Source organism: Pygoscelis adeliae, unplaced genomic scaffold (genome assembly GCF_000699105.1).
Source record: "Pygoscelis adeliae isolate BGI_AS28 unplaced genomic scaffold, ASM69910v1 Scaffold160, whole genome shotgun sequence".
NCBI classification, from domain to species: Eukaryota; Metazoa; Chordata; class Aves; order Sphenisciformes; family Spheniscidae; genus Pygoscelis; species Pygoscelis adeliae.
In genome coordinates this window covers 8,149,656-8,157,710 of record NW_008824035.1, presented here as the reverse complement: position 1 = coordinate 8,157,710, position 8,055 = coordinate 8,149,656, and positions in this window count along the sequence as shown.

The window sequence follows — 8,055 nt, the reverse complement described above, 5'->3', positions numbered from 1 at the left end:
TGTCCAGGAGAGTCTCAGGAAGGCCTGAGACAGTTTTGGCAAGGTCTGAGGAGACTTTCTGCACTGGTGGTATTCATACAGGGGTAAATAATACAGGTTCTGGCATACTAATATCATTTATGTAAGGCAGACAACAAAGGAACATGGCCCCTGCTATGAGGAACTGAAGGTTTGCGGGACAGTTACCAAGACAATCTCTAAAAGCATGTAGCAGGGTCACACGCATTCCAAAAGAAACTGTATTTAATACCAAAATATTCCCTTCTCATTACCCTTCACAGAGAAGTAATTCAGCAGCAGCTGTTTTGGTCCAGTAATTAGCTTTCGTTAAAGAAGCTTGCTCCTGCAGACATATAGAAGTCATGCTAGAACAGACTAAAGTTTATGTTCTATTCTTACTGGAATACCACTAAAGTAAAACCTTAATAACAGGGTGAAACATGTACAGACATTTTTCAGCTCACATACTGCCAATTCCCTCAGCATCCTAAGACCAAAATGCATGTAAACCACTTGGAAACATACATGCTTGTGTTTTAGTGTAAATGGGATCTCAGATAGGGATTTCACAAAAAAAAGACCTGGGTTCCAAAGATGGACTGTAGGCAGATATTAAAATCAGAAGTCAAACCGGGAAAATCCGCCTCTTGTCATTGAAGTGAACAAAACAGAAAAAGGAAGAGCTTTAGGCTGGTGGCTGATGTTTCAGCAGTGCTGCAGTCATGTATAATTTAATACTCCATGACTGGCTAATAATACTCTTCTCTGTGTTCCTATCACAAGTTTTGCAATAATGGTCAAGATTTGCGGTTTCCAGCCGTCAGCTTGGAATATTGCCTCGCTGCTCCAGGCCTGACATAGTAGTCCTAGTTTTCCACTGGGATGTGCTATATAATTGCATCAGTCTGCTTTCTGAAACTCTTGGGAGGGTGTTAAGCTAAAAAAAATAGGCAAGACAGAAGCTTTGTTTGGGCACAGGACTACAGAACAGAAGAAAAAATAACTAATTTGGTTAATCCCATAGCTGACTTCACGAAAGGGAGGAAATAAAAGCAACAGGTGTATTCGAGGGTTAGCACAGTCCGTATGAGGACATAAAAAGCAGTTAATTCTTGCTTAGATAAAATGGCAACTTTAAATTACGGAAATAGCCAGCTGCGTGTTTTCTATATTTACATGTTACAAGCACCCTTCTTGATTTTTAAATAAAATACTGTATACCAAAAGACACAAAAACATAAGAAACTATTTTTATCCTTGGAAATTCTGTGGTACAACTACAGCTAGTATTCCAAAATGATAGAGCCCTCTTGGTTGACTAAACTTAGAAAGAAACTCCAAAGTCACAGAGTCCCAGGTGATACTTCTTCGAGTTGGCCCCACTGAAGTGAAGCAATCAGACCTATTTATCTGCATGTTTTGAGTAACGAGCCTCTGAAATGGCACCCAGAAAGAATATGAAAATGGATAATATCTGCAAATTACTTAGGCCTGCTTAGATTGTAGGCCTCATTCTCAGCCAACATAAAGTGCAAGGAATGTACATCAGACAAGAATCTGATTTCATAACTCTAAAGCCTTTATCCAGAATTTTTTGTACGCTTTGGGGACATTGTTAGACAGTTTATTAAATCCCTTACATGCCACAAAATCAAACTACGTTTTAACTATATCTGGTACAAGATATTGTAACCAAGTCCTCTGACATCCGGATAATGTAGATTGATGAAATACATGTTAAATGCAGATGATACAACTACAACAGTGTTATGGTTGCAAACATTAAAAAGGTACCAGTTTTTATATTACATTTCACCAAGAGTGATAGGTTTCAGGGGAAACTCTACAAAAAATACTTGTCTGTCATTTTTCCAAAAGCAAAATAGCAACATTTTAAAACTGAACTGTTCCCATTTACACAACGTAACTTGTTTGAAAGTTACAGCTTTAAACATTAATACATTTTTATGAATTAGATAGTTGACCTTATGTTAGATTTCTCTCACATAATCTATCTGCTTATATTACCATTCTCTTATTAACACATAGAAAATGATTAATTATGTGGCCAATGAATTCAAACCATGTGTGTCCTGAAGGCAGAAATGTCATCAGGTTATATATTGCCATAAATATTTCCAATACTTAGCACTTTCTAACTGTGTTTATTGCACGTGACCTACAATATTTGGTAAACAAGCATGTGCAGCCATTTCCATGGCAAATATTCTAGCATTACAGGGCATGTTTTCAAACTCATAACACAATTTTCCATGGAATACATCAGTTCATACACTTGAGGTCTCTGAATGTACAAATGACTAACTACCAGCTGCAGTTTCCTCACCTTTGGCTGTATTCTCCCAGCAGTTTCAATATATTTCTCTTAATTAAGTGATTTAATCAGCCACAATGAGTAGATTGATTCTTGACATTCTCTAGAGTTTTATTCTACTTGCCCAGCATCTCCACTAAACTCCTGGTATTGGTCAGTACAATCATTTTAAATGTAGTGAGAAAGAATTATAAGATACTTAGCAGAAACTATTACAGTGCTTATGATATTGGTTTAAATTACAACCACTTGTATTTTAGGACATAATATTTTGTATTTAGCAATATCTATTTCTAACTAAATACAAAATTTCTATGTTAGGAAAGAAAAAAGAAAATTTGTATGGAATTCATTATGAAGACGATGATTTTTTTAAAACAGATATGCATTAATGTTACAAATGCAAACATTAGCACATGTGGTATTACCCTCTGGAATTTAAATTTATTTTGACAGCTTTTGAAAGACATAACCTTATTCGCATATGTTTCATGCTATATATAAAGAACTGTACATATGTCCTTGCATCACAGTAATCTAAAAATCTCAAATACATGTTATAAAATGAATAAAATGTTTCTCAGCAGCAACAGACCAGAAAATAATATATAAAAAATCAATTCAATGTATTTTGAAATATCTGACTTGCCAGGGGGATATAATACTTAAAAGCGGAGTACAATTTACAAACAGATCAAAACATAGCATGCCATCAAAAATCATGATCCTAGCAGCTGAAGCATAGCTGGGAGAGTAAGTGCAGGAAAGGAATCATCTATGTAGCTGTGTTTTTAAAAAAATCCTGTCTGTGACCATCGTTGGCAAAGTATTTGTTAGGGTAGCTACAGTGTATACCAGATAAACAGTTAAAATTATGTTTGATATAAATCACAGTCTGAAGACTGTGTGCAAATTCAATTCAGAAAAAAAAAGTGAGAGGTTTTCATGTTTAGCAGTCAGAAAAAGCATTTTGAGCCACACAAATCCAGTGCCAGATGTAAAGCTAACTATTGGCTGAACACTGACCATGTGTTTGAGCCATGCGGATATGAAAACCCCTCCCAGAGCCAGATCTGCATTGCAGTCAAGGAAAGAACAAGATTTATTTTCCCTGCCCTACTCTCTTGCACAGATACGTAGGCAAGCAGGAAATCCACCTGCAGTTCCTCGCCTTAAGAAAATGTACCAAATAATGCTTACTATTTAGCTAGTTGTACAATTACTGAAAACCAGTGTTTTCCAAATCTTAGTAACAAAGAATAACAATAAGATCAAGTATAATCATATACTACTTTTTACAATTTTGGTTTAAAGAACAGCATATATTACCTGCTACATCCTCCATTTTTCTTCTTTCTTCTACATCTCATTTTTTTTTCTTCCTGTATAGACAATATGAATCCCAATTAAAAATTATTCTAGAAATCTTGCATTTACCTTTTTCCCAGTTATGATGATTTTATTACACAAATTTTAACACGGCTGACTCCTCATGCACTGGCATCTCAAGCAGAACATATTAAATTTCATTTTACCTGGAGTTTTCAACTGTAAGTGGCTATCACATTCTTTTTTTCCCCTAGCAATACATATACTCCTTTCTATTTGATCTAAAGAAAATGTGTGTTTGCTAAGAAAAAAAAAATCTAGCATAAACAAAGTATATTGCTTTTAAGAAAGCCCTAAATTTACCCTAGAGCCTTGCATAAACCAAGCAGCATAGAATGTTAGGCATACAATACTTTATCTCAAGTAAGCTCCTTAAGTTGACATTTTAACATGACATCTTTACACTTCGTCTAGGGCACAATTTTGCTAGTAACAGAATTCCCCCTATCCTAAGATCTAGACAATAAATGTGAAATTCTTGCACACAAAGTTACAGAGCCAACTATGTTATAATAGCATCTCAGCAAGCTATCTTTCCTTCACTGCTAGAAGTTTTATTGTTGGGTTAGTCCTAATATCATTCCCAATGCACACTTCTTCCTTTAATTTTTGTCAGAAGGGTTCAAGCAAATAAAATTTTAAGAAGAAAATTCAGATAAAACATAGAGAAAACAGGTTATGGAATAAATAGAGTGTAATATGTTCAGATTTAATTAGCATCCAAAGAAGACCAGAGCAAATGGAAAAAAAATATTTAGGAAACTATTCATTTTTATAGCAATCCAAAATGCAGGATTATTTTCCATATTACATATCTGGTACAGAAGTAAAATAGTCTAAAGAATATTTTATATAGAGATACAATTTGTAGAAAGAATTAATCCCGTGTCCCTGAAAGAAACCAAAATATACAAAGGGAAAGCAGTTTAAAAGTATTTTTAATTGAGCTAGTTGCTAATTGTTTGATCTCTCTCATTTCCTAGATCACAGCTCTGAGATGTAGCTCTTGAGGAATATAAGTCATGCAAAATTGATCTAAGGTCTCTGACAGATGGAGTCTAACGGATATAGTTGCAAGGGGTTGGTGTTATTTCCTCAAATGTTTGCTGGAGATTACTAAACCTGTACTAGGCTGGTGGACAAGTATGTGTGGTTTTGCTTCAAACTAGCTCATAGACTGACATATTACTTCAAATGCACCTTTATCAATTATTAAACTTAATATAGGAGACTGTAAATTGAAGCAGCTGATGTATCTACGTGCATTCAGTGACTTCCATGGGAAAAAAGCAGACAGAAAGGGGAAATACTATCTCAAACCACTGCAACTAAGTCCTAAGAGACTGCCAGAGTTCTGGGGCAGAAGACACTTGAATTGGCACAATCTGAAGTGGAAAGGGTCTTTAGGATTTGTTATTTCTGGAGTGTGTGTATACACAAATGTATATATGTATACATATAAATGTGTGTGTGTATATAAAGAGTATTATTAACAATTTCTGAAAGCAAATATAAGTAGTATAATCATACTACTTATTCTGATATCAAGAATCAGGTTATTGATTCTACATATTTTTTAATTAATGAAGTAAAAAGTTTTCATGCACCCTGCTCTGCATACAAGTAAAAGAATTGCCAAAATGTTACCAGACTTTACGGTAATATATTATCCTGTCTTTGTTCAGCGAAGCTCAGCAATTTAAATCAAATTCAGGGATGAAAACCATTGTTTCTAAATGAAGAAGATAGCAGAAGCTGCAGTTGCTTGCACAATAGTCAAGTGTTTGCAGTAACACTTGCCCATGTTTAAATATACCATATTTCTACAACACAGAAAAAAGAAATGAATGTTAAACAATCTTTTGCCCCGAAGCTCACATGAACATTTTACTACACAGCACTCAGGCCTTCTTATCAAAACTGTAGTTTGTGTCCTTTTCAAAGTATGAAACTTAAATGTATTCAAACCAGCTACATCTGCAAAACTATCATCCCAATACTAACTTTTAATTAATGATGAGTCCATTTGTTTCTGCATTCTAAGAGGCTTATGGAAAATCTAAGAAGCTATATGGAAAAAGCAGTGACTTTGCTCCATTAACATTACTATTCTGAATACTAGAATTCAAGATCAATTTCATATTCCCATCCTAATCTCTGTGTAACACTAAAAAAAAAACCAGCTTTGGACAATTTCACCAACAATATTTACATATCCAAAGATTCACTTCACAAACAAATGCCATGTAAGAATCAAGCAATAAAAACCTCCAACAAACCCACAACAAAAAAGGACAATGAAGAGAAACAGACATTTCAGCCACAGAAATATATAAAAGTTAAAAGCCTTTCCCACTTTTTTTTGAACCAGGTACAAACTACTGTTCCCTTGGCTTACAAAGAGGAAAGTACATGTTTGAAAACACCGCTAGGAAAAAAAGAAAAGCATGTTACCCATCTGCATAAATCACCAATACTGCATCTGCTACATAATATGAACTACATCTGACTATGAAACTACATCAGCCAGAATAGATACAGGTGTATTAAATGCTACATTTTCTCATAAGGAAATGGGTGATCCAAAATGGGAAGCAATATTCTACTAGACAACAACCAACCTGAAAACACTTTACTAGCAGAAAATTGTTTGCCTGAAATCAAAATTATAATTTTTCATCTAAGACCTCAAACTTGTGGATAATTTTCATCAGCAACTGTGAATCTTTGTAAAATGTGCATCTCCCTCATTTACTGGCTTGCCTTTTATGTCAGTGCAGTAAGCACAATATTATAAAATTATTACATTCTGTACAATTGATCATACATAGGGGAGGACAATCATGAACTGAAACTATAGAATTCAAAAGTGATCTGCCTACGGCTGTGCAACCAAACGAGACCGCAAGACAATCAGCCTCCATGAATGACACTTAACTGTGAAATGAATTGCAATCAAACTAATAAAAGCATGGTATTCTTCAAATTCCGGGAGGCAGCTCCTGTGTGAACTACAAGACCCTCTGAAACTAAGAGACATATTTAGCCAGTACTGTTGTCTGCCTCACAGTATTCTCACCCTGTGGCTAACAGGGGCAAGAGAACAAGCAACATAAATGACATATATATGAAGAATTTTATTTGAAATAAAAAGCTAAATTGTGTGGTTTACTTGGTTGGGAGAAGGAAGATGAGAAGTTGTTGGTTTTGGCTTCAATGCAAAGAATACCTGAGATTGCTGAGATTTCCAGTGAGTTTTACTTTCTAGGAAGTCACCTGCTTTCTCACAGAGATCAAAATGTAGGAATAATCTAAAAATTTCTTTCAACTTCTGTATGCAATAGTAGCAAGAACATTTCTAAACCTATTGGGAATTTCTCTATGTATTAAGAAAATTCTGTTTAGAGAAATCAAACAGGTTTTGACACTTTTGCATAAATGTAGGATGCTAATCTGAAACTCAAAGATTATACTTTTTTTTTTTTTTGTAGGAACTGCAGGGTAAAGATATAAAGAAATGAAATTAGCAGCTAATACTGAACTTCCAGTGATTCATAACCCTTTCAGTCAGGCATTTCATACGAGGGGTACCCACCTACAAACCTTTCAGCAAAACCGCATCAACTGGTTTACTCCTTTATATAGCATAAAGACATATTTAAAGGGGGCAAGTGCCAACACCTCCTGCCTAGGTTAGGTCATCATACTGAAATAGCTACTGGTACTGTGAAAGGATAGAGATAACCAAGACACAAGAAACTTTGAGTAGGTTTTTATAATGCTGTTTCTCCTGATGTCATTTTCCACATAAGGAAAAATTTATGTATGTACTTAACTATGCTTTATTCTATACAAAATTGTCACAGAAGACCCCTTCTTCTAGACTCTCTATGCAAGTTTTATGACGACAAATGCCTCTAAAAGATACAGGCAACACCTCTGCTTAAGAAGCTATGGAGAGGTTTGTGAAACTTACTGCTTGGATGTGCTTTGGTATTCAACCAGAAATACACTAACCTACCCCCACTTTCAAAGGGTGAGTGCTAAACAGTCTCCGGAGAGCGGATCTTTTCCTTGCCTCTTTGCAGCGTCTCCAGGATAAAAACAGTACGTGGAGACAAATAACTTCTTTTAGAAAGTCCTGGGCGCCTCAGGCATACCCTGATACTCCTGCGGAAGTCCTCTGTAAGTATCACATTCCTTCCTTTCCTACAAAGTATTCTAACACGTCTGATTAACAATCTCCCTCAAGGCCGGTATTTCGATGGCTCCCCTTTCACACAGGGCCGCAGGCAGAGGGTACGAGGTACCGACCCCGCGAGCCGCGGGCT